We start from the raw sequence: 25,994 nt of genomic DNA on the forward strand, positions 1-25,994 counted from the left end.
GATCCCAGCAGCAAATGCAAAGTTCCAACCAAATGCAACTATTTCGCTTTTTATTGTTTCCAGACCACAGCGCCGATGTTTTTTGGAGCTTCCAGTAAAGGTCATGGTTACCATGGGCCAATTAGTCCCTTTGCTGAAAATCCCAGATTGCACCAGCTGATACAAACTCCCAAAGGACTTCTCGTATTGACAGGCTGCTTCCTTCCAGATTGTAGCACTGACAACCACGTTAAGTATTTTCAATTAGTGTTTTTACAGTCACTCTCTTCCAATACAGTTCATTCGGGATCACGATTATTCTTTAGACTCATTTGCATGGATAACATGAATCCATCTCAGTCATTAAAACAACAATCTGATAGTAAACTCCTTCAAAGCAAGAGATGAATACACAATAAATCCTCTCTAAAACCGTGAAAATAAAAACTACACCAAAATTGTGTTACAGTGCAGCATGCACTAGATAGATACTTAGGGAAAAGGATAGAAAGATAGATCAGTTTAACCAGATAGAGAGCATAGGCATAATAAACAATGCTTGCTCAACCAAACTCTGTAGTGTATCAGGACTATATATAGACTAAGTAACCCTGGAGGGGGTTACAAAACACTCGCTTAATTGAAGGATTAAAATCATAAGAGTTTTACCCATGTTTAATTATACAACTCATAATTATAGTCACTGTCATTTTGACTCTGGTGTTTTCTTTTTAATTGGTCATATACATGTAAATTACATTTTTAGTAGGATATGTGGATAGTTCCCAGTGCCTTTGTTCATTTTAGAATGATGTAAATGATGTGTGCTGTTGACGTAAGCAAATGTGTGACACTGTACCACATCTCAAGACCAGTTAAAAGGGTATTGAAATATTGGGTAAATATAGAATTTCTAGATTAACTGAATGCATAAAATATCTTAATAAGACCACAGTTTTAAATATTGCTTTCAGTTCAAAAACTGATTTCAAATAAAGGCTTTGTTTCTACTTTTTCTTACTTCATCGGTCTGTTAGAGTTGATATGTGGAATATTTTCCACTTTAGGCACCCACCTTCAGCATCCAGCATTGCCCAGGTTAGCGAGAGCACAGTTGAAGACAAAGTGAGGCTGCCTCTACTGCACTCCAATAACATGTCTATTCTGAGGAACCTTGTAAATACCAATATAGAACCGACACACTTGGCAAACATCAAGCGGAGTGGGGGAGGGGAATTACTCATCATCGCAGACAATTTACAGAATGGAAATCTATCTTTTCTCACACATAACAATTCCAGATGTCTTTTTCTGTTTTTGTTACCAATCGCCACCAAATATTAAACTGACTGCCAATGACTGATTTGAATCAAATGGCAATTATCCATTGATCCTAAATGAGGGAAATGAAAGGGGGTCTTCTAGACTGCTCAGTTTACACTGACCCATGCTCAGTTTTTAGCCCTGCTTCTCCAGTCTTTGTAAAGGAGACTCAAGACGATTGTCTAGTTCTCTGTAAATATTTACTATATAAAACTTTCTATATGTTTAGTTTATATGTTTATGGCTCGAGAGGTCACGCCCAGAAACAGCAAGAATTGCTGACTCGGCCAGATTATAATCCACACTGTACCACAGATGTATTCACAAAGCAGCAATCACATCTTTGGTGCAAAGTGATAGTAGCAGTTTTTCTACCCATGTTCTTTTCAACACCTAAACAGTTTGCTAACATTTCAAAATCTCTTAAGGAACGGTTTAAGTCACCACCTTCCTTTAAATGTGAACGAGATTGGACAAAATTAATTACTTAATTAACTGGATTTCCACTCTGGTCTTGTGGTCCTTAAATTTCCTTTGTGAAATTATGGGCTCTATCTCTCCTTTTCCCCCTGGTTTGTATTTGCACTGAAGTTCCAGTTCTCCTTTCTAGTACTGGCACAGTTCCCACTGACTCCCACAGTTACCTCAACTACAGCTCCTCACACCCCGCTTCCTGTAAGGACTCCATCCCATTCTCTCTGCTCCTCTTGTGCTTGTTCTGCTGTTCCTTTTCTTCCACCTTCTGCTCGCTTCCTTGCCTGTAACATTCCTCTTCCTTTCACGTTGTCCACCTTTGCATTTCTGCTCCATAATGCTGCTGATTTTCTCCTACTTACAGGTGAGCTAGAGCTAGCTCTCCATTGCTTCCATATCTGTGGCTTAGTTGATGACATTCTTCCCGCTGAGTCACAAGGTCCTGTGTTCGAGCCCCCACTCCAGGGCTTGAGCACAAATATCAAAGCTGACACTCCAGTGCACTACTGAGGGAGTGTTGTGCTGTTGGAGGTGCTTTCCTTTGGATGAGATGTTAAAGCGAGACCTCATCTTCTTGCTTGGGTGGATATAAAAGATCCCACGGCGCTAGAGCAGGGGAGTTATCCCCTGGTGCCTTGGCCAATATTTATCCTTCAACTGACATCATAAAAAAACAGATTATCTGAACATTATCACATTACTGTCTCTGGGAGTTTGCTGCGTTGTACATTGGCTATAGCATTTCCTACATAACAACAGTGACTGCACTTCAAAAGTACTTCACTGGTTGCAAAGCGCTTCGAGATGTCCGGTGGTCATGAAAAACACAGTTCTTTTTTTCTGGATTCTTGTGCTTAAAGCAACTGCTGTTTTCCTCTGGCAACTTATATAAAATTAGACTTAAAACTTAAAGTCTGCAAATGATACGGATATTTTATGTCACTTTTAGCTGCCCCTAATTGTTAGGGTTTCACTTTTTGTCACTTTTAATTTGTGACCACACAAGTTCCATAAACAGAATGATTTCTTACAGACTATGCCTGTGTGTTTTTATTCATTAGATGTAGGCATCATTGACTAGGCCAGCATTTATTGCCCATCCCTATCAGCAGGCATTTTAAGAGTCAACCACATTGCTGTGAGTCACATGTAGGCCAGACCAGGTAAGGACAGCAGATTTCCTTCCTTAAAGGACATTAGTGAACCAGATGGGGTTTTTACAACAATCCAACAATTGTTTCATGGTCATCATTAGACTTTTAATTCCAGATTTTTTTACTGAATTCAAATTCCACCACCTGCCACGGCAGGATTCAAATGCAGGTCCCCAGAGCATTACATCTCTGGATTACTAGTCCAGCGACAATCCCACTACGCCATCGCCTCCCCCTGAGTGTGAGATGTGAATAATATAACATGCCATTGGACAGACTATCAACTCTTATCTAATGTTACTGTATTGGTAATCATGTTAGATATTTAGCACATTCTCCTGTCTTCAAGATGTGATATATATCACACCACCAGACTAATTTGTTCAGACTAAACTAATGGTTATACTTATTTGTAGGATAATGTATCAAAATGACAAGTCACAACAGGGAACCAGAGGTAGAATATTTAAAATACTAAAAGGTAGAGCCCAGTTCACAAACGGCTAAAACATTCATTTTAAAATGTATTCCTCACAATCTGATAATCTGCAAAACATTTGGACTAAAAACTATTCCGTATATTTTTCAGTGCAATGTCCTTTGTGACTGAAATATCAATCCCACAAATTCATCTTCACAGGTGAACTAAAGTTGGGCAGCAATAGCAGGATTAGTTATTCCAAAAGAAGTCGGGCATAGACAATTAACTTTCAGATAATTCCTGATCTTGCTCAGCGTGTGTTCTGTTGACCAAGCACAGGGTCCCCATGGAAATGAGGTGCCCTCCCATTGATGCTGCAAATCCTACTGTAGTCAGTGCTGGAGGTCATTGGAAGTGTGAGCACAGGATTTCATACTGTTGTTTTGGTGGGCTATATTCTTTCGCTTTTCACTGAATTGTTTATTTATATGTGAAGCAAGGTGTTGTTGTTTTTGTATTTTGCTTCATTTTGTTTTCTCTTAATGCACCCGAGGAGAGATTTCCTTCAATTAAAAGCCATTGTCTTTGATGCCCATCACAGCCCCATTGCCTCACCATCGATTCCATCCCTCTCCCCTGCCATTGTCTCAGGCTGTTCAAACCTCAGCTTCCCCTTGGACCCTGAGCTGTGTTCCTGAATCCATTTCCAATCCTTCATTAAGGCTGCCAGCTCCTACCTCTGTAAATTACCAGTTTCTGCTCTGCTCAGCCTGAAACGCTCACCTGTGTTTTTTTTAAATATACCCAGCAACAGTGAAGGAACAGCAATATATTTCCAAGTCAGGAAGGTGAGTGGCTTGGAGGGGAACTTCCAGGTGGTGGTGTTCCCATGTGTCTGCTGCCCTTGTCCTTCTAGATGGTAATGGTCATGAGTTTGGAAGGTGCTGCCTATGGAGCCTTGGTGAGTTTCCGCAGTGCATCTTGTAGATGATACTGTCCGTCAGCAGTGGAGGGAGTGAATGTTTGTGGATGGGGTGCCAGTCAAGTGGGCTGCTTTGTCCTGGATGATATCAAGCTTCTTGAGTGTTGTGGGAGCTGCACTCATCCAGGCAAGTGGAGAGTATTCCATCACATTCCTGACTTAGGCTTTGTAGATGGTGGATAGGCTTTGGGGAGTCAGGAAATGAGTTACTCCTCGCAGGATTCCTAGCCTCTGACCTGCTCTTGTAGCCACAGTATTTATATGGCTAGTTCAGTTCAGCTTTCATCCAGACTTGACACATCCAATGTTCACCTGGTCATCCTTCCATCTTCTACAGTCCATACATTTAAGCTCATCTGAATGTGTGCATCCCATATCCCACCTCACACCATGTCCCATTCATTGATTACCCCTGCACTCCCTGACCTACATTGGTTCCTAGTCTACCAACATCTCGAATTTATGTTCAAGTTTTTCCCTGGCCTCACCCTTCCTCATTTTTGTAACCTCTTCCTACAACCTCCTGAGAATCCTGCGGCCCTCCAATTCAGGCCTGTTGTGCCTTCCAACTTCTTTAGTCCCTTTGAAAGCATTGGCAGCCTTGACTTCAGCTTTTTAGAGTTTTGGCTCAGGCATTCCCTCCCTAAACCTCTCCATTTTCTCTCTCTTCCTTTAACACACTCAGAGAAAAAAAACCCTCCTGGGAGGTTGTTGGGGTCATGGAGACTCCCTTCCCTGCTCACAACCCCCTTTTGGGGCAATGAACCTCTGGCTCTGATGGCCCCCCTCACAGGCTACCACAGGAGGCCACCTGCATTAAGTTGATAGCTGCCCAAGGAGGCAGGTCATCACCCCATCGTTGGTAAAATGCCAGTGACCCTGTAAAAGGATACTTAATAATGCCTTTAATTACACTAATGGGCTGCCTGCATCCTGGCAACAAGCAACTGCTCCACATCCAGTCCCACCACTGGAAAATGCCCTGGTGGTGCATCTGCTTCAGGGAGCTGTCCCAATATTTGGCTCCCTGTTGTTTTGCCAGCCATCCCACCTCCCAGCCCACCATCCTGGGGTGGGGCAGGAAAATTCTGCCCATAAAACCTTGCACAAAAGAAACAGTCCATTAGATCCATTGGACAGAATTTAATGGTTGCAGTGGTGGGCCCAACCATTGGCTGGAGAGCTGGTAGCAAGCCCTCCACAGCCATTCCGAGCCCTCCCAACTTGACAATGTCAATCAGGCACTTACCTGGTTAGCAACAGAGTCCTTATTGCTTTTTGGGAGAATTTCCCACCTCTGGGAGCTGCCAGCCAATCAGAGACCAGCACTTGCAGCGCCACTGGGAGTAGTGGCTACTGCCAGTACTACAGGGAGCTTGAGGCTGCAGATCACTGCTGGAGTTCTGGAGGGATGGTAGGTGAGGCAGGATCACCAGGGCCAGTCAGCGAGGTTGGGGTCTTCCCATGTGGGCAGCCCTTGCCACTGGCGAGTCTTTCCCTTGGGCATAGGCTGCCCTAGTAGTAGGGACCCCGCCCCCAACCAGGCCACAGGCATACCTGCCAGGGTTCACCTGGTAGTTTTCCCACGTGCCGCGGTCCCTGCCTGCCACTGCTTGAATACCTGTGGCAGCAGGATTAGGCCCTTAAGCAGCCATGTAAGGGCCTCAATTGGCCAAGGCTGTCCCAAAACTTCCCACCCCAGACTTAATCGTGGGAGTCATGAAGACAACAAGGTTTCCACCCCGCACCTTCCCATCTTATTATATGTCCCCCGCAACTCCACACCCGCCCCCCCCCCCCCACCGCCCTGCCGCCTCCTGCCAACCTCGAGGGCAGTATTAAATTCTGCCCATTGAGTCTTTAACAACACACTAATCACCAAGGTTAAAACCCACTTGCTCGCTCCCTGTTTCCTTCTATGTTCCTCTGTCACAAACATTTCCCTTTCAGGAGAGTTTCTGGTTCTGCTTCAACAACAGTTGGTGACAGAAATTCCACAATGTAACCACCCTCTGTGCCAGGAAATTATTTTCTAACCTCTTCAATCATTTTTAAGGTCTGGTATCAAAGGGCATGCTTCAGGCACAGTTGGTGCTCATAGTAAACTCTGAGATTTCGCATGTTTGCCAGTTAAGCATTCATTTGCATAGTTCTCAAAGGTGGAATGAGGTGGTTGCAGAGAATGTGTATGAACAAAGAATGCTCTTTGAAAAAAAATCAGTTTCAGATGGTGGATTATTGGACAAGGGGCCTGGGTATCACTTATATCCCAAATTCTGAACTCTGGCTTCTCACGTCATGACAGAGATGATTGCAATTTTTCCCCCTTTCTGTGTTTACAAACAAAGCAAAATATGGAATGGTCTTGAAACTACAAAGATGCTGTTAAGGTGCAAATGTTTAATGATTTCAGAAAACTATTGACATTTATAGCATAGAAGGAGGGCATGTGTCCCATTGTTTCTGTGCTCCTTGTTACACCATTCTAAAAGTTAATCCCATTGTCTTCACCACCACCCCCCCCCTCCCCCACCCCCACCCCCAACCCCCAACCGCGTGGCACTATGTCTTCCTCTGCTAAAAGTGTTAATCACAGAATCGTTATGGCCATTTGGCCCATCATGTCAGCACCGGCTCTCTAAATGAGCATCATGACTCATGCCATTCTCCTGCTCTTTCCCCGTACACATGCAGATTCATAATCATCTAATGCCCTCCTCTTGAATGCCTCGGATTGAATCATACTTCCAGGCAGTGCATTCCAGAGTTGAACCACTCGCTGTGTGAAAAAGTTTTTTCTCATATCACATTTGCTGCTTTTGCAAAACACTTTAAATCTGTGCTCTTTCATTCTCGATCCTTTTACGAGCAGGAACAGTTTCTCCCTATCTACTCTATCCAGCCCCCTCATGATTTTGAGCGCTATCAAACCTCCTCTTAGCCTTCTTCTCTCCAAGGAGAACAGTCCCAACCTCTCCAATCTATCCTCATAATTGAAGTTTCTCATCCCTGGAACCATTCTTGTAAACTTATGCTCTCTCCAATGTGATCACATCCTTCTTATAGTGTGACACCCAGAACTATGAACAATACTCCAGCTGAGGTGTAACTAGTGTCTGATATAAGCTCAACATAACCTCTTTGCTCTTGTACTCCATGTTGCTATGAATAAACCCCAGGATACTGTATTCTTTATTAACTGTTCTCTCCACCTGTCCTGCCACCTTCAATGATCTATGCACATAAACACCCAGGCCCCTCTGCCCTGCACCCTCTTAAGAATTGTACCCCTTATTTTATATTGTCTCTCCATGTTCTTCCTATCAAAATGCATCACCTCACATTTCTCCGCATTGAACTTGATCTGCCACCTATCTACCCACTCCACCAACTTGTCTATGTCCTTTTGAAGTCGTACACTGTGCTCTTCACAGTTTACAACACTCCCAAGCTTCATATCATCCGCAAACTTTGAAATTGTCCCCTGCACGTCTTTAATATATATCATGAAAAGCAAAGGTCCCAATATCAACCCCTGGCGAACTCCACCACAAGCCTTCCTCCAGCCCAAAAAAATAACGATTAACCATTACTCGCTGCTTCCTATTACTTAGCCAATTTTGCATCCACATTGCTGGTGTCCCTTTTATTCCATGAGCTATAACTTCTCACAAGTCTGTTATGTGGCACTGCTTTGAATGCCTTTTGAAAGTCCATGTACACTACATCAACAACATTACCCTCATCAACCCTCTCTTCAAAAAACCCCAGCAAGATAGTTAAACACGATTTCCCCTTTAGAAATCTATGCTGGCTCTTCCTAATCAGCCCACATTTTTCCATGTGACTACTAATTCTATCCCAAATAATTGTTTCTAAAAGCTTCCCCACCACTGAAGTTAAACTGACTGGTCTGTAATGGCTGGGCTTATCCTTACAAACTTTTTGGACAAGGATGTAATGTTTGCAATTCTCCAGTCATCTGGCACCTCCCCTAAGTCTAGGGAAGACTGAAAGATTATGGCTAATGCCCCTGCAATTTCCATTCTCACTTCTTTTGATATCCTTGGATGCATCTCATCTGGTCCCGGTACCTTGTCAACTTAAGTAGCGACAGTTTATTCAATACTTCTTCCTTATCAACTTTGAACTCTTTTAGTGACAGTGTTTCCTCCTCTGTCACCATGGCCTGGGTAGCATCTGCTTCCTTGGTAAAGGCAGATGCAAAGTATTCATTTAACACCTCAGCCATGCCCACTGCCTCCTTTTGGTCCCTAATCGGCATTACTCCTCCTGTTACCATCCTTTTGCTGTTTATATGCCTATAGAAGACTTTGGGATTCCCCTTTATGTTGGCTGCCAGTCTTTTCTCATTATCCCCCTTTGCTTCTCTTATTTGCTTTTTCACCTTGCCTCTGAAACTTCTGTATTCCACTTGGTTCTCAATTGTATTTTCTACCCGTCACCTGTCATAAGTACAGCTTTTCTTCTTTAACTTAACTTGTATCTCCTTTTTCATTCAGGGAGCTCTGGATTTGTTTGCCCTACCTTTTCCTTTTGAGGGAATATATCTTGACTGTGCCCGAACCATTTCTTTTTTGAAGGTAGCCGATTGTTCAGCTACAGTTTTTCCACTAACCTTTCATTCCAGTCTATCTGGCCCAGCTCTGTTTTTGCCCCATTGGAGTCAGCTCTTCCCCAGTTAATTTTTCTTATTCTGGATTGCCTATTCTCCTTTTCTACCATCATCATAAACTTTATGACATAATGATCACTATCTCTTAAATGCTCCCCCTCGGACAGTTGATCTACTTGGCACACCTCATTTCTAAGAACTAGGTCCAACAGTGCACCCTTTCTTGTTGGATTGGACACATACTGCTGTAGAAAATTTTCCTGAACACAATCTAGGAACGCTTGCCCCTCTCAGTCCTTTACACTACCACCGTCCCAGTCTACATTCGGGTAATTAAAGTCCCCCATTATAACTACTCTATAATGTTTGCACCTCTCTAATTTCCCTGCAGATTTGTTTCTCTACATACTTCCTACTAGTTGGCAGTCTATAGACTACACCGAGCAATGTAATTCCATCCTTTTTGTTCCTTAGCTTTAGCCAAATTGATTCTGTCCTTGAACCCTCTGGGACATCATCTTTCTCCAGCACCACTTTCCTTAAACAATACCAATTTTCCTGGTAGCAAAACATTTCATGCTCCGCCACAGAAGCAAAATACTGCAGATGCCAGAAATCTGACGTAAGGTGATTAACCGGACATGTTAACTTTGCTTCTCTCTTCACAGATGCTGCCTGACTGGCTGAGTATTTCTAGCTTTTTCTGCTTTTTATTGCACGCTCTACCAATTGTAGGTGTATATAAATTTCTCCAAAAGCATCTTCTCAGCCTCTCAGTGACATTTTAAAATTGATAAAAACAAAAAACTGCGGGTGCTGGAAATCTAAAACAAAAACAGAATTACCTGGAAAAACTCAGCAGGTCTGGCAGCATCGGCGGAGAAGAAAAGAGTTGACGTTTTGAGTCCTCATGACCCTTCAACAGAATTGATATTTCTTTACAAGGAGAGGAAAATATAAGCTGGTTTAAGATGGGGTGGGGGGGAGAAGTGGAGGGGGGGGTGTTAGGATAGGAGCAGAGCATCAAAAGACGTCACAGACAAAAGAACAAAAGAACACAGAGGTGTTGAAGTTGGTGATATTATCTAAATGAATGTGCTAATTAAGAATGGATGGTAGGGCACTCAAAGTATAGCTCTAGTGGGGGTGGGGCAGCATAAAAGATTTAAAAATAATGGAAATAGGTGGGAAAAGAAAAATCTATATAAATTATTGGAAAAAAAAGGAAGGGGGAAGAAACAGAAAGGGGGTGGGGATGGAGGAGGGAGCTCAAAACCTAAAGTTGTTGAATTCAATATTCAGTCCGGAAGGCTGTAAAGTGCCTAGTCGGAAGATGAGGTGCTGTTCCTCCAGTTTGCGTTGAGCTTCACTGGAACAATGCAACAAGCCAAGGACAGACATGTGGGCAAGAGAGCAGGGTGGAGTGTTAAAATGGCAAGCGACAGGGAGGTTTGGGTCATTCTTGCGGACAGACCGCAGGTGTTCTGCAAAGCGGTCGCCCAGTTTACGTTTGGTCTCTCCAATGTAGAGGAGACCACATTGGGAGCAACGAATACAGTAGACTAAGTTGGGGGAAATGCAAGTGAAATGCTGCTTCACTTGAAAGGAATGTTTGGGCCCTTGGACGGTGAGGAGAGAGGAAGTGAATGGGCAGGTGTTACATCTTTTGCGTGGCATTGGGGAGGTGCCATAGGTGCGGGTTGAGGAGTAGGGGGTGATGGAGGAGTGGACCAGGGTGTCCCGGAGGGAACAATCCTTACGGAATGCTGACAGGGATGGTGAAGGGAAGATGTGTTTGGTGGTGGCATCATGCTGGAGTTGGGGAAAATGGCGGAGGATGATCCTTTGAATGTGGAGGCTGGTGGGGTGATAAGTGAGGACAAGGGGGACCCTATCATGTTTCTGGGAGGGAGGAGGAGGCGTGAGGGCAGATGCGCGGGAGATGGGCCGGACTTGGTTGAGGGCCCTGTCAACGACCGTGGGTGGAAAACCTTGGTTAAGGAAGAAGGAGGACATGTCAGAGGAACTGTTTTTGAAGGTAGCATCATCGGAACAGATGCGAAGGAGGCGAAGGAACTGAGAGAATGGGATGGAGTCCTTACAGGAAGCGGGGTGTGAGGAGCTGTAGTCGAGGTAGCTGTGGAAGTCGGTAGGCTTGTAATGGATATTGGTGGACAGTCTATCACCAGAGATTGAGACATTGGGAGCAACGAATACAGTAGACTAAGTTGGGGGAAATGCAAGTGAAATGCTGCTTCCAATCTCCACCCCTCCATCATTTTCATATGGTCCATCTCTGACATTTCCCTTCCTTTCCTTGACCTCTCTGTCTCAATCTCTGGTGATAGACTGTCCACCAATATCCATTACAAGCCTACCGACTCCCACAGCTACCTCGACTACAGCTCCTCACACCCTGCTTCCTGTAAGGACTCCATCCCATTCTCTCAGTTCCTTCGCCTCCGTCGCATCTGTTCCGATGATGCTACCTTCAAAAACAGTTCCTCTGACATGTCCTCCTCCTTCCTTAACCGAGGTTTTCCACCCACGGTCGTTGACAGGGCCCTCAACCGTGTCCGGCCCATCTCCCGCGCATCCGCCTTCACGCCTCCTCCTCCCTCCCAGAAACATGATAGGGTCCCCCTTGTCCTCACTTATCACCCCACCAGCCTCCGCATTCAAAGGATCATCCTCCACCATTTTCGCCAACTCCAGCATGATTCCACCACCAAACACATCTTCCCTTCACCATCCCTGTCAGCATTCCGTAGGGCTCGTTCCCTCCGGGACACCCTGGTCCACTCCTCCATCACCCTCTGCTCCTCAACCCGCACCTATGGCACCTCCCCATGCCCACGCAAAAGATGTAACACCTGCCCCTTCACTTCCTCTCTCCTCACCGTCCAAGGGCCCAAACATTCCTTTCAAGTGAAGCAGCATTTCACTTGCATTTCCCCCAACTTAGTCTACTGTATTCGTTGCTCCCAATGCGGTCTCCTCTACATTGGAGAGACCAAACGTAAACTGGGCGACCGCTTTGCAGAACACCTGCGGTCTGTCCGCAAGAATGACCCAAACCTCCCTGTCGCTTGCCATTTTAACATTCCACCCTGCTCTCTTGCCCACATGTCTGTCCTTGGCTTGCTGCATTGTTCCAGTGAAGCTCAAAGCAAACTGGAGGAACAGCACCTCATCTTCCGACTAGGCACTTTACAGCCTTCTGGACTGAATATTGAATTCAACAACTTTAGGTCTTGAGCTCCCTCCTCCATCCCTACTCCCTTTCTGTTTCTTCCCCCTTCCTTTTTTTTCCAATAATTTATATAGATTTTTCTTTTCCCACCTATTTCCATTATTTTTAAATCCTTTATGCTCCCCCACCCCCACTAGAGCTATACCTTGAGTGCCCTACCATCCATTCTTAATTAGCACATTCGTTTAGATAATATCACTACCTTCAACACCTCTGTGTTCTTTTGTTCTTTTGTCTGTGACATCTTTTGATGATCTGCTCCTATCCTAACACCCCTCCACCTCCACTTCTCCCCCCCAACCCCATCTTAAACCAGCTTATATTTCCCTCTCCTTGTACAGAAAGATCAGTTCTGTTGAAGGGTCATGAGGACTCGAAACGTCAACTCTTTGCTTCTCCGCCGATGCTGCCAGACCTGCTGAGTTTTAAAATTGATGCTCCTTGTCTCTGGCTGAATGCTTTGAGTTAATGACTATTAATTAAGCAGACAAGGATTGTACATAGGTGTTTTAAATTGTTTGAACTTAGTAAATCTGTTGTGTTACAAATCATCTGGTAACAATGACCTCAAGGCGCACTACTGGGCATCAAAATGTTTGTCACTATCACAAAAGTATGATTGGCTTAGCCCAGTCAATAAACAAAAAGGTGTACTTTCATTTGCGCAGTATTTTTATTGCAATGTAATTAACCTGAATGTTGATTAGGCACTAGTTCAAAAAACAGTTGAGGGACCACTTGGCACCATGAGAAAGAATTTCTGCAGAGCTCCCCCTGATCTTACTTATAATTTTGGTGGAAGATTGGTGAAAACATGAGAGAAGCTATATTTTACACAGTTATTACACATTGCAAAGCTGAAATTAAGCCCTTTTGTTGTTTATTAACTATGGTATTTCTGTGCTAGTGACAGAATAAATAAAACAACTTTACATATGAGGGAGGTGGTGTAGTGGTATTGTCACTGGACCAGAGATCTAGGGTAATACTCTGGAGGACCTGGGTTCAACTCCCACCAAAGGAGTGGGTGAAATTTGAATTCAATAAAAATCTGGAACTAAAAGTCTGATGATAACCATTGTCAATTGTTGTAAAAATCTATCCTAGTTTTTGCTAATGTCCTTTAGGGAAGGAGATCTGCCACCCTTACCTGGTCTGGCCTACAATGTGGTGGACTCTTAAATGCCCTCTGAACAAGCGCAATTAGGGATGGGCAATAAATGCTGGCCTCGCCAGTCACACCCACATCCCATGAACGAATATGAAAAAAAAGCATGCCAAGAAGCCATTGTTACCGGATGATTAAGAGAACAGCAATGTTTAATACTGCAATAAGGAATGAAACAGTGTTGGTTAATGTTTTTAACCCCAACAATCATAAATAATGAAGTGACACATTTTCTTTTCTTTCTATTCCAGACAGGTTGCTATAGTTGCTCAAACCAGTGTTTTGTAGAAATATATTATGAAGTAATCTTATGTTTTTATTTAACTAAATAATGGTGTTGCAACATTCAGAATCAAGATTTTAAAATTGATATTGCAGCTACAGAAGGGTTTCTGTTAAATCATCCACTTTGGTTGCCTTGAGTGTCAAATTTATCTCTGTTAGTACTCTGGACTTTGAGCTTGTGAACCTGCTCATTTGTGTGAGTCAAGCTTTAGCTCTCACAATGGCTAGGCTTACCTTGAAATATATAGACTGGATGAACCTTTTGTGATAGTTTTATCTCCTCGTGATTCAGCTAAAAATTTCTTGTGTACCATCCAGCTGTATTATAGGATTTTATGTAGTCTTCATCACTTACAAAGTATTTCGCCACACCTCTGGAATCCATAAGTGCTTTCTTGATTTTGGAATCCTATCTGAATATCATTAGTATTTTGCTATTTGTGGTTAATTTTGTCATTGTGCCTTATTAACAGAAAGTGAATAAATGTGGTTAGTCCAAGAAAGGTCCAGAGCTCTTAAAAAGAAGACAGCATTTATATAGCACTTTTCACCACCACCAGACATCTCAAAGCTTTACAACCAATTAAGTATTTTTGATGTGTCTTTGCTATTGTAATGTAGGGAACAAAACAGCCAATTTGCACACAGCAAACTCCCAGAAGCAGCAATGTGATAATGGCCAAATTATCTGTTTTTGTGGTGTTGATTGAAGGATGAATATTGGCCAGGACACCAAGGATAGCACTACTGATCTTCTTTGAATAGTGCCACGGGATCTTTCACCTGAAAGAGTAGATGGGGCCTCAGCTTAATGTCTCATCCGAAAGACATCACCTCCAAAAGTGCAGCACTCCCTCAGTGTCAGCCTTGATTTTGTGCACAAGTCCTGGAGTGGGACAGCATTTTGAAAAATAACTTTGAAAAACAATTTCTCCTAATATTGTCCCTTCCTCACCTGAAGTCACTGACTCATGTTGGGAAATGGTTTCAAAGCCCAAACACAGTGGATATCAGTGGCTTTGTTCCAGTGGTTGATCTCCATGTAAGAGCCTAGACTGGGAGTGCTGGCAGGCTATTTGACTATGCTGAGCATCACAAACAATCCTACCCTCACCAACAAAAATAGAAAATGCTGGAAAAACTCAGCAGGTCTAACAGCATCTGTGGAGAGAAAAAAGGAACAGTTAACATTTTGAGTCCGTATGACTCTTCTTCAGAGCTAAACAGAAGTAAAGATGTGATTAAATTTATACTGTTTAAGGGGGGATGGAGTAGGTGAAGCTGGATAGAAGGCCAGCGATGGGTGGAGGCAAAGGAGAGATTGCCAGAGATTTCATGGACAAAAGGACAAATGGGTGTTAATGATAGTGGTACTGACTAGAGGAGGTGCTGATGGTAGCATTAAGGTCAGAAAGCAGAATGTGATAATAGCAGAACAAGGGTAAGCACTCTGGAAAGAACATCATGAACAAGTGACAGATGGCCCTTATGGGGGTGGAGTGGGGGGAGGAGACGGTGGTGAGAAAAAAGATTGAAAATAGGATACATGGTGGGGATATAACAATTAATAAAAATGAAAATAAATAAAAACAAAAATAAGTGGATAAAAAATGAAAATGAATATTGAAAAAAGTAGGGTAGGATGGAGGAGAGAGTTCATGGTCTGAAGTTGTTGAACTCAATGTTAAGTCCAGAAGGTTGTAAAGTGCCTAGTCAGAACTTGAGGTGCTGTTCCTTCAGTTTGCGTTGAGCTTCACTGGAACAATGCAGCAAGCCAAGGACGGACATGTGAGCATGAGAGCAGGGTGGTGTGTTGAAATGGCAAGCGACAGGAAGGTCTCAGTCATGCTTGCGGACAGACCAAAGGTGTTCTGCAAAGCAGTCACCCAGTCTGCGTTTGGCCTCTCCAAAGGAGAGGAGACTGCATTGGGAGCAGCGAATGCAGTAGACCAAATTGAAGGAGGTGCAAGTGAAATGCTGCTTCATCTGAAAGGAGTGTTTGGGCCCTTGGACGCTGAGGAGGGAGGAGGTAAAGGGGCAGGTGATGCGCCTTCTGCGATTGCATGGGAAGGTGCCACGGGAGGGGGATGAGGTGTTGGAGGTGATGGAGGAGTGGACCAGGGTGTCCCGGAAGGAATGGTCCCTATGGAATGCTGACAGGAAGATGCGTTTGGTGGTGGCATCTTGCTAGAGTTGGCGGAAATGGTGGAGGATGATCCTTTGAAAGCGGAGGCTGGTGGGGTGAAAGGTGAGGACCACAGGGACCCTATCATGGTTCTGGGAGGCAGAGATGTGCGGGGGATGGGTTGGACATGGTTGAGGGCCCTGTCAACCACAGTGGTTTGGAAACCTCGGTTAAGGAAGAAGGAGGACATGTCAGAAGCCCCGTTTTGGAAAGTGGTATCATGGGAACAGATGCGACGGAGACGAAGGAACTAAGAGAATGGGATGGAGTCCTTACAGGAAGCAGGATGTGAGGAGTTGTAGGCAAGGTAGCTGTGGGAGTTGGTAGGCTTGTAATGAATATTAGTGGACAGTCTATCACCAGAAATTGAGACAGAGAGGTCAAGGAAGGGAAGTATCAGAGATGGGCCACATGAAGGTGACGGAGGGGTGGAAATTGGAAGTAAAATTGTTAAATTTTTCCAGGTCTTGACGATAGCATGAGAGCAAGGTCTTTTGCCCTGTTACTTCTCTTTCGCTGTGAAGAAGAGTCATACAGACTCGAAACATTAACTGTTTTTTTTCCTCTCTCCACAGATGCTGTCAGACCTGCTGAGCTTTTCCAGCATTTTCTGTTTTAGTTTCAGATTTCCAGCATCTGCAGTATTTTGCTTCTACCCTCACCAAAGTGGAATGTCCTTTGCTGCAAGACTGCTCACTTATATCAGAGATGTTATATGGTATTTGCGAAGGATCTGTACTTGTGCCTCAGCTTTTCATCTTATATAAGAACCTAAGAATTAGGAGCAGGAGTAGGCAATTCAGCCCCTCGAGCCTGCCCCGCCATTCATTATGATCATGGCTGATGACTTGAAAGGAGGGACAGAGTTGTATAGTCAAGTTTGTAGATGACCCTAAGTTACAAGGCACAGTAAATTGTCTAGGTTGGAACAGGAAGTTCCAAGGAACAGAGACAGATAACTGGGCAAAACTATAACAGATGAAGTTCAAGGTGGTGATATATGAGGTTATCTACTTTGAAACTGAGAATGACAAGTCAGCATTTTCTGTTTTCATTTCAGATTTCCAGCATCCCGTAGTACTTTGCTTTCGATTATTTTCTTATTGGTAAGAGATCAGGAGCTGTGGATGAGCAAAGTGATTCAAGTGTGATGTGCACAGATCACTAAAAGTGAGGCCACAGTTACAAAAACTAATCAAAGTTGAGCTTTATCTCAAGGAAATAGGAGGACAGAAGTGAGAAAGTGATGCTTCAGTAGTACTAAGACTTGGTTCAATTCCATCTGGAGAATTATTTTCAGTTTGGAAACCAACCTTCAGGAAAGATATAGGCCTGGATTTTCCATTACCAATAGCACTGAATGCTGAGGCGTTGGTTGCTGTGCACGTAGGGACCCATTGGAAGTCCTCACCCGCTCACATGCATGGTAATCGCCCAGGAAGTTTAACCTTCCGAAGGGCAGATTTCGCTGCCCAGGCCTCCCTGAAAACTTGGGCCTGCTGCACGATACTTAGTTGGTTACTTATCCTAGTATTTCCCCATTGTTAATCACTGATTCACCCCAGAAATTAACAGCATAGCGCACACCGCCCCCCCCCACCCACTCTGCATGCTCCTCCAACATCCCCATGCATCCCCACACACCCACCCACAATCACCCCAACCCATGACTACTGCTGCCCCCAACCCGGTTACCCATTCTGCTGACTACCCATCCTTCAGCCACTCAACACTACACCCACCCATCGCCCCGACTATCCACCCCTGACTACCAACCCAACCCAATTACCAAGCACCCTAACTACCCATCCGCCCAGCCCAATGCCCACTCCCCTCAACTACCCACTTCCCCACCCCACCACCCTCACACCCACCATCCCCACTAACCTCACTCAAACCTTTGAGACCTTTAAAAACTTAGCTGAACACGGAAGTATGCTCGTAATAAGGAGGTGTGACCTCTCCACTGCTCCTTGTCACCACTGCTCTCTATGGATGACTGTGCTGAGGGATGGTTACTGCCTCCAGGACAGTAAGACTCAGCTGAAAGGACCAGAGAAAGTAGGGCCGGAAGTGGCTTCGCACTCTACAGCGATTGCCCCTGCATCATCGCTGACCGGAAGATCTGAACTATATAGGTCTTAAACAGTCCCTGGAAAAGTGCCAGGGTTTAAAACGTTAAATTATGAGGTTAGCTTTCTTAAACAGTTTGCACTCCCTTGAATATAGAAGATATCTTTCTTGGCTCCAGGAATGTCAGAGTTGCTGGCAAGGCCAGCATTTGTTGCCCATCCCTAATTGCTCTTGAGAAAGTGGCAGTGAATTGATGGACGGTCTAATCGAGATCTTTAATATGATAAAGTGATTCAACAGGGTAGACGTAGAGAGACTTTTCCCTCTGATGTGGGAATCTAGAACAAGGGGGCTATATCTTACAATTAGAACTAGGTGTGAAAGCTGGAAGCACTGGGTAGTAGAAATCTGGAACATATTCCCCAAAAAATTGCAGATTCTGGGTCAAACTGAACATCTTAAGGCTGAGATCGATTTTTCTAGGTAAGGGATATAGAGACAAAGGGAGTTAAATGGAATTCAGGCACAGATCAGCCATGATCTAATTTAATGATGGAACAGAATCATGGGGCTGTGTGCTCTACTTCTGCTCCCATGTTTCTATGATTGCCACTGAGAAGAGCCATAGGTCTGACACAGATCAACCATAATATAATTGAACATGAACCCCACTCTTCATTGCACCAGTGCATCATTTGTACTTTCATAGAGGCTTACAGCGCAGGAGGAGATCATTCAGCTCTCTGGAAGTTCTATCCAATTAGTCCCAATCCCCTACACTTTCCCTATTGTCCTGCAAATGTTTCATTCTCAAGTTTACATTCAGGTACAGCAAGCAATGAAGAAAGCATTTTGTATGTGAGCCTTTACTCTTATGCTCCAATGTCTTAGTCATAAAATTTTTTATTGAAATTATGGAGTCCTTGGTGAGATCACACCTGGAACACAGTGCACATTTTTAGTCTCCTTACCTGGGGATGGATATATTTCCCGTACATGGGCTCTGACAAAGGTTCACTGGACTGATTCCTGGAACGAGTGTATGAGGGAAGATCGAGTCCTTTATTCCCTAGAGTTTTAAAAAAATTCTTTCACAGAATGTGGGTGTTGCTGGCAAGGCCGGCATTGTTGTCCATCTCTAATTGCCCTTGAGAAGGTGGCGGTGAGCCGCCTTCTTGAACCGCTGCAGTCTAGCTGCTATCTATAGCAGTTTGGATGAGAGCTGATCTTATTGAAATGTGCAAAATTATTAAGGGGTTTGACTGGTGGATGCTGGGAGGATGTTTCCCCTGGCTGGGGAATCTACACTCAGGATAAGGCATCAGCTATTTAGGAACAAGATATGGAGAAATTTCTTCAGTGAGAAGGCTGTGAATCTTTGGAATACTGTACCCCAGAGGGCTATGGATGATCAGTCCATGAGTATATTCATGTCAGAGATTGACAGGTTTTTGGATTCTAAAGGAATCAAAGGATATCGTGAGAGTGCCAGAGGTGGAGTTGAGGTAGATCAGCCATGATCTTACTGAATGGCAGAGCAGGCTTGAAGGCCTAAATAGCCTGCTCCAGCTCCAATTTCTCATCTTCTTACATATTCAAACTCTTTTGAAATTTGCTAATCTTCCCCCAAAGGGCATTAGTGTACCATTAATGGGATTTTACAACAAACAATGGTTGTCATGGTCACCATTACTGAGACCAGTTTTCAATTCCAGTTTGAGTTCAAACTCCACCATTTGCCACAGTGGGATTTGAACTGCTGTCCCCAGAGCATTAGCCTTGGCCTCTGGATTACTAGTTCAGTGACATCACCACTTTGGGCTCCTAAATCCGGGTGCTTTGGTTATTGATTTTCCTGCTAGTGATTGTGAACATAGTCAAGAAGGGAGACAAGTCCAATTGTGGTAACTACAGAGGAGTCTTTCTGCTGTCTGCCACAAGGAAGGTCATTACAAGGATCCTCCTGAACCACCTCCTCCCAGTGGCCAAGGAATTCCTTCCACATTCGCAGTACAGTTTTCACCCAATCGAGAGGCACCACAGACATGATATTCATTGCACAACAAATCCTAGTAAAATGCAAGGAACAGCACCAACTGCTGTACATGGCCTTTTTCAACCTCACGCAAACATTTGACTTTATCAACTGCAAAGCCTTAATGAGCATCCTCCTCAAATTTGTTGCCATTCTCCATCCGCTCCATGATGACATGCAAGCTTTGATCCTCACCAATAGAACCACCACAGAGCTTCAGTGAAGAATGAAGTCCAACACGGCTGTATCATTGCACCAATTCTCTTCTCTACCTTGCTGCAATACTGCATCACATCTCCAGCAAAGCCCACAGGCACAGAGATCATTTACACAACAGACACTACCTTCAAAGCAAAAGCCAAACACCAACCCCAGTCTTTGAGCTTCAGTATGAGGATGTTTGGACGTGCACTTAGTCAGAAACTGAGTTCCAGGACATTGTCCTTCTCTGAAGTATATAAGAAAAAGGGCCTTTCACCAAACACTCGGCAAAATAAGGTCCTCTTCCAATCAGCAACTACAGCACAACACATCCCTATATCAATTAAGATCAGCAGCAAGATCCTGGAAAATGTGGGCCACTTTCCATATCTTAGGAACCTCCTCTTGATGAAGGCATAGATTTCGACATTCCTCATCATCTCCAATGTGCCATCTCAGCTGTATCGACTGTGGTAAAAATATTTGAGAGCCAGGATCTCAAACCAGACACTAAGGTCATGTTTTACCAGGCAGCAGTGATCCCTGCCCTTCCAAATGTTTTGGAGAGTTGGACAATTTGAGCTTATACCTCAAAGCTCTCGAGAAGTACCACCACCAGTGCCTTCGTAATATCCTCCAAATCCGATGACAAGAAATGCAGGGACTCCCACGAGTTGGCAGCATCCTTTTCCAAGTCAACTTGCCCAGCACATGGCACTAAATCACTCAAAACCAGCTGCACTGGGCAGGATTTGTAATTCATATGCCTGACACCAGACTTCCAAAGCAACTGCTCTACTCAGAACTCAGTCATGGCAGGAGAACAAGATAAACAATTTAGGGATGTCCTCAGAGGTCAAACATCTCCGCTGACACATGGGACACCATGGCTTGTGACTGACCAAAATGGAGAAGGTTCATTCAGGAAGGCATTGAATACATCGAGAGGAACACACAGAGGTGAGGTCAAGGCATCAGAGAGAATGCACAAACCTCCCAACATCCTCCAATGACCCTCCAAGCTCCACCTGATGTGGTGGGGTCTGCAGATCATGCACTGGACTTATCAGGCACCTCAGAACCCAGTGAACTGGAGTGGAAGCAAATCATCCTCGATCCTGAGGGACTGCCTATGAAGAAAAGTGGAAACAGTTTCCCCCTATCAACTCGATCAAAACCCTTCATAGCTTTGAACACCTTTATTTAACCCCAAAGGAGAACAGTCCCAGATTCTCAGCCTTTCCATGTGTAATTCAATGCTGTGGTCTCTCATGCTACGCTTGAAAATTTGACGTGAAACAAGCACAATTTTGTATTGTGGAAATTATACCAAACAAGAATTGGACTCAGACTGCCCCTACAGTAACTTTCAGCCCAGGCCATAAACAGACTCTGAGCTGCCCCTTACATGAGTTTAAATGTCTGAGAGACCTAGCCAACTGTTTTTAATTTATAGCACTTCCTGATTAATTATAATACCTGGTGATCCAGCATAATTGGTTTAACACTACAGGAAGCACCGAGAATGATACAAATACATAGCACATTATTACAGGGTAGATTTGACAAATTAGCACTCCTGACACAGGGTTGTGTGTGATGGGAGCACAGAAAAGAAATTCATGCATGGCACTGAATAGACAATTTCCTGTTCATAATGGCACGTAATTCAGGCACCTGTGCCTGAATTTCCAATATACCCACACATTGCTTGAAGCCTGTGTGGGTGCTAATTTGTAATATCTATTATAAAACACAAAGAATAGTCTTGAAATATATTTTGCACACCTATGGCAAAATGCTACTCTACCATTTTGGACTGAACCAATTTTGATAATTCCAATGAGGCCAGACAATGAATAGATTCCTGGAAATAAAAATGATAAGAGGGATATGAGCCTACTGGCAGCAAAAACAGCAACTTCAAAGATAATCTAGGATAATGGGCTGGTAAAATGAGGAATTGGCACAGCATACATTTCACAATCACTGAATACTACCTCCCAAATGACTCTACATGCCAAGGGCATTAGGAGTTATAACGAGCATAACCCGTCTGTAAATATAATTAACCTTAGCAAGGCTTGTATACTTGATGTGGAAGTGGGGAATGAACCCAATTGCAAAAGCTTCTACATTGTACTTGTGACGTATCCCTGCTGCTCATGCATATTAATCATTGCATCTGAGCCAGCATCTTGCTCAATAACAACTTATATTTATAAAGTGCCTTTAAATGTCCCAAGGTGCTTCACAAGAGCATTATAAAGCACAATATGACACTGAGCCACAGGAGGAGATATGAGGTCAAATGACCAAAAGCTTGGAAAAAAGGAAAAGGGATGTGAAGCCTTGAAAACCAATTTTAGGGAGTTAGAAAGGGAATTAAAAAGCAGGACCTCAAGAGCAGTAATCTCAGAATTACTCCCAGTGTCACATGCTAGTGAGCATTAGAATAGGAAGATAAAAGTTCAACACATGGCTGGAGAAATGGAGAGGCAGTAGGGGGGATTGTCTCAACTCTCACACTGTTTTCAGTCAGCAATGTGAAAACAGCATGAGTCCTAAAACTCATACCTGTATAATTAAGAAAAAGATAACTTCTAGTTGTATTGGTGGGTGGCCTTTAATAAGCACAGTAAAATTGCAGTATACATAGGAATTATTCTAAATTAATTAAGAAAATATTTAAAATAAACTAGTAAATAAATATTGTAAAGTTTAAGGTATGTCAGTGCAGCTCGGCCATGTGGAATGTGCATCCTGTGGGATGTGGGAGTTGTGCAGGCACAAAGTGCCCTCAATGACTGCACCTGCAGGAAGTGTCACCAGCTGCAGAAACTTGAACTCTGAGTTGCGGAGCTCAAGCGGCAGCTGGAGTCACTGTGGTGCATCTGCAAGGCTGAGGATTACGTGGATAGCACATTTAGAGAGGTGGTCACTCCGCAGCTAAGAAGTACACTGGCAGAGAGGGAATAGGTGACTGCCAGATTATTTAAGAGAAACAGGCAAGAAGTGTAGGAATCCCTTGAGGCTATCTTGCTCTCTAACCACTTTTCCATTTTGGAAACTGGTGAGGGAGATAGTTCCTCAGAGGACAGTAGCAAGAGCCAAGTTCGTGGCACCACAGGTGGCTCAGTTGCACAGGAGGGGAGGAGGAAGAGTGGAAGTGCTATAGTAGTAGGGGATTCCATAGTTAGGGGAGCAGACAGGTGTTTCTGCGGCCGTAGACGTGACTCCAGGATGGTCTGTTGCTTCCCTCGTGCCAAGGTCAAGGATGTCACAGAGCAGCTGTAGGACATTCTTTTGGGGGGAGGGTGAGCAGCCAGAGGTCGTGGTCCACATTGGGACAAATGACATAGGAAAAGGGATGAGGCCCTGAAAGCAAATTTTAGGGAGTTAGGAAGAAAATTAAAAAGCAGGACCTCAAGACCGGGATTAATCCCAGTGCCACGTGCTTGTGAGCAACAGATAGGAAAAGTGAACAGTTCAACACGTGGTTGGAAAAATGGAGTAGGAGGGAGGACTTTAGATTTCTGAGGCATTGGGACCGGTTCTGGGGCAGGTGGGACCTGTACAAGAAGGATGGGTTACACCTTAACAGGACTGGGATGCATGTCCTCATGGGGAGGTTTGCTAGTCCTGTAGGGGAGGGTTTAAGCTAGATTGGCAGGGGGATGGGAACCTAAGGGGAAAATCAGAGTAGAAAGGAGAAAAACCAGTGGTGGGAAGTAGTGAAGTATCAACTGATACTGAGGATATATCAGAGAGCAGCATCAAGGTAGATAGAATTAGAATAGTTAACAGTATGTTATTAGATGGGGTCAGAATAAGAGGGAAAGTAAAAAAGCCTAAATCAGGGCTAATGTGCATGTATGTGAATGTAGTGTAGTTAATAAGATTGGTGAACTGCAGGCACAGGTTGACAAATGGAATTATGATATTATTGCTATAACAGAGACCTGGCTCAAAGAAGGGCAGGACTGGCCATTAAATATTCCTGGGTATAAGGTGTTTAGGAGAGACAGGGAAGGGAGAGGGCGGTTGGTGTGGAATGGCAATATTGATTAAAGATGGCATTATAGTACTGGAGAGAGGATGTTCCAGAGGGGTCAAGAATGGAATCTCTCTGGCTAGAGATAAGGAATGAAAAAGTGGCAATAACATTGATTGGTGTAGTATATAGACCACCAACTAGTGGAAGGGATGTGGAGAAACAAATTTCCAAAGAAATTACAAAGAGATGTAAGAATTATAATCATATTGGGGGACTTCAATTATCCTGGGATAGGAATAGTACAAAGGGACAAGGGGGCAAGAGTTACTGGAACATGTTCAAGATAATTTTCTGCAGCAGTTTTTTTCCAGTCCAACAGGAGGACATGCACTTTTGGATCTGGTTCTGGGGAATGAGTTGGCCCAAGTGGATCAAATATCAGTGGGAGACCCCCTAGGGAACAGTGATCATTTGTCATGGAAAATGACAAGGAACAATCGAGAGCAGGGATAATTAATTGAAGGAAAGCCAACTTTGATAGGATGAGAATGCATCTGGGCCGAGTGAGTTGGAATCTAATGTTTGCAGAAAAGACAGTGGCTGAACAATGGGCCACCTTCAAAGAAAAGGTATTGCAGGAAATGTCAAGGTATATTCCCTTGAAGGGGAAAGGTAGACCAAATAAATCCAGAGCGCCCTGGATGACGAGAGAGATAGGGGTGAAGCTGAAAATGAAGAAGTGCGCGTACAACAGATGCCGGGTAGAAAATACAATGGAGAGTCAGGCTGAATAGTCAGGACCAGAGGGGAAGTGAAGAAGCCAATACGAAAAGTAAGAAGAGAGCATGAAAAGAGACTGGCAGCGAACATAAAAGGGAATCCCAATGTCTTCTATAAGCATGTAAATAATAAAAGGGTGGTAAAAGATAAGGGCCAATTAGGGACAAAAAAAGTGGAACTTGCATGTGGAGGCTGGAGAAATAGTGGAAAAATAGTGAACGAGTACCTGCACCTGTCTTTACAAAGGAAGATGCTGTTATCCAGGCCAAGAAGAGAGAGGAGGTAACTGGTACACTAGGAGAATCTATAATTGAGAAGAAGGAGGTTTTGGAAAGGCTATCTTTACTTAAAACAGATAAACTACGAGGACCAGATGAGATGCAGCCAAGGGTACCGAGGGAAGTGAGAGTGGAAATTGCAGAGGCACTAGTGATAATCTTGGAGTCTTCCTTAGACACAGGGGAAGTGTTAGAGGACAAGAGAATTGCGAACATTACACTCTCATTCAAAAACGGGTGCAAGGATAAAGCTGGCAACTACAGACCAGTCAGTTTGACCTCAGTAGCAGGGGAGCTTCTGGAAACTGTAGTTTGGGATAAAATCAATAGTCACTTAGACAAATGCAAAATAATTAACAACAGCCAGCATGGATTCATTGAGGGAAAATCATGTTTAACTAACTTGGAGTTTTTTGAGAGCGTAACAGAGAAGGTTGATAAGGGAAACGTTGTTGATATGATGTATGTAGATTTTCAAAAGACATTTGATAATAGTGCCACACAACAGACTTATGAGCAAGATTCTAGCTCATGGAATAAAATGGAAAGTAGGCACTTGGCTAAGTGACTGACAGGAAACAGAGAAAAGTGATAAATGGTTGTTTTTCAGATTGGAGGAAATTTTGTAATGGAATTCCCCAGGGATCAGTGTTGGGACCCTTGCTCTTCCAGATGTATATTAATTTCCTAAACTGTGGTGGATAGGGCATGATTTCAAAATTTGCAGATGATACAAAGATTAGAAATGTTGTCAACTGTGATGAGGATAG

At 43.8% G+C, this 25,994-nt stretch overlaps 1 protein-coding gene across 4 annotated transcripts in view; it reads right to left on the reverse strand.

Moving 5' to 3' along the window:
- The window catches only part of LOC121284238 (CRACD-like protein), a 197,060-nt gene that overhangs the window by 139,634 nt on the left and 31,432 nt on the right, over nucleotides 1–25,994 (reverse strand). The window contains exon 1 of one of the 4 annotated variants that reach the window (XM_041199550.1): nucleotides 1,055–1,096. The exons of the other annotated variants lie outside the window; for them this stretch is intronic. The gene's annotated coding sequence lies outside the window, so the exon portion shown is untranslated. Of the gene's footprint in view, nucleotides 1–1,054; nucleotides 1,097–25,994 lie in introns of those variants that run through there. 4 annotated transcript variants of the gene reach the window in all.

Source organism: Carcharodon carcharias, chromosome 11 (genome assembly GCF_017639515.1).
Source record: "Carcharodon carcharias isolate sCarCar2 chromosome 11, sCarCar2.pri, whole genome shotgun sequence".
Classification (NCBI taxonomy): domain Eukaryota; kingdom Metazoa; phylum Chordata; class Chondrichthyes; order Lamniformes; family Lamnidae; genus Carcharodon; species Carcharodon carcharias.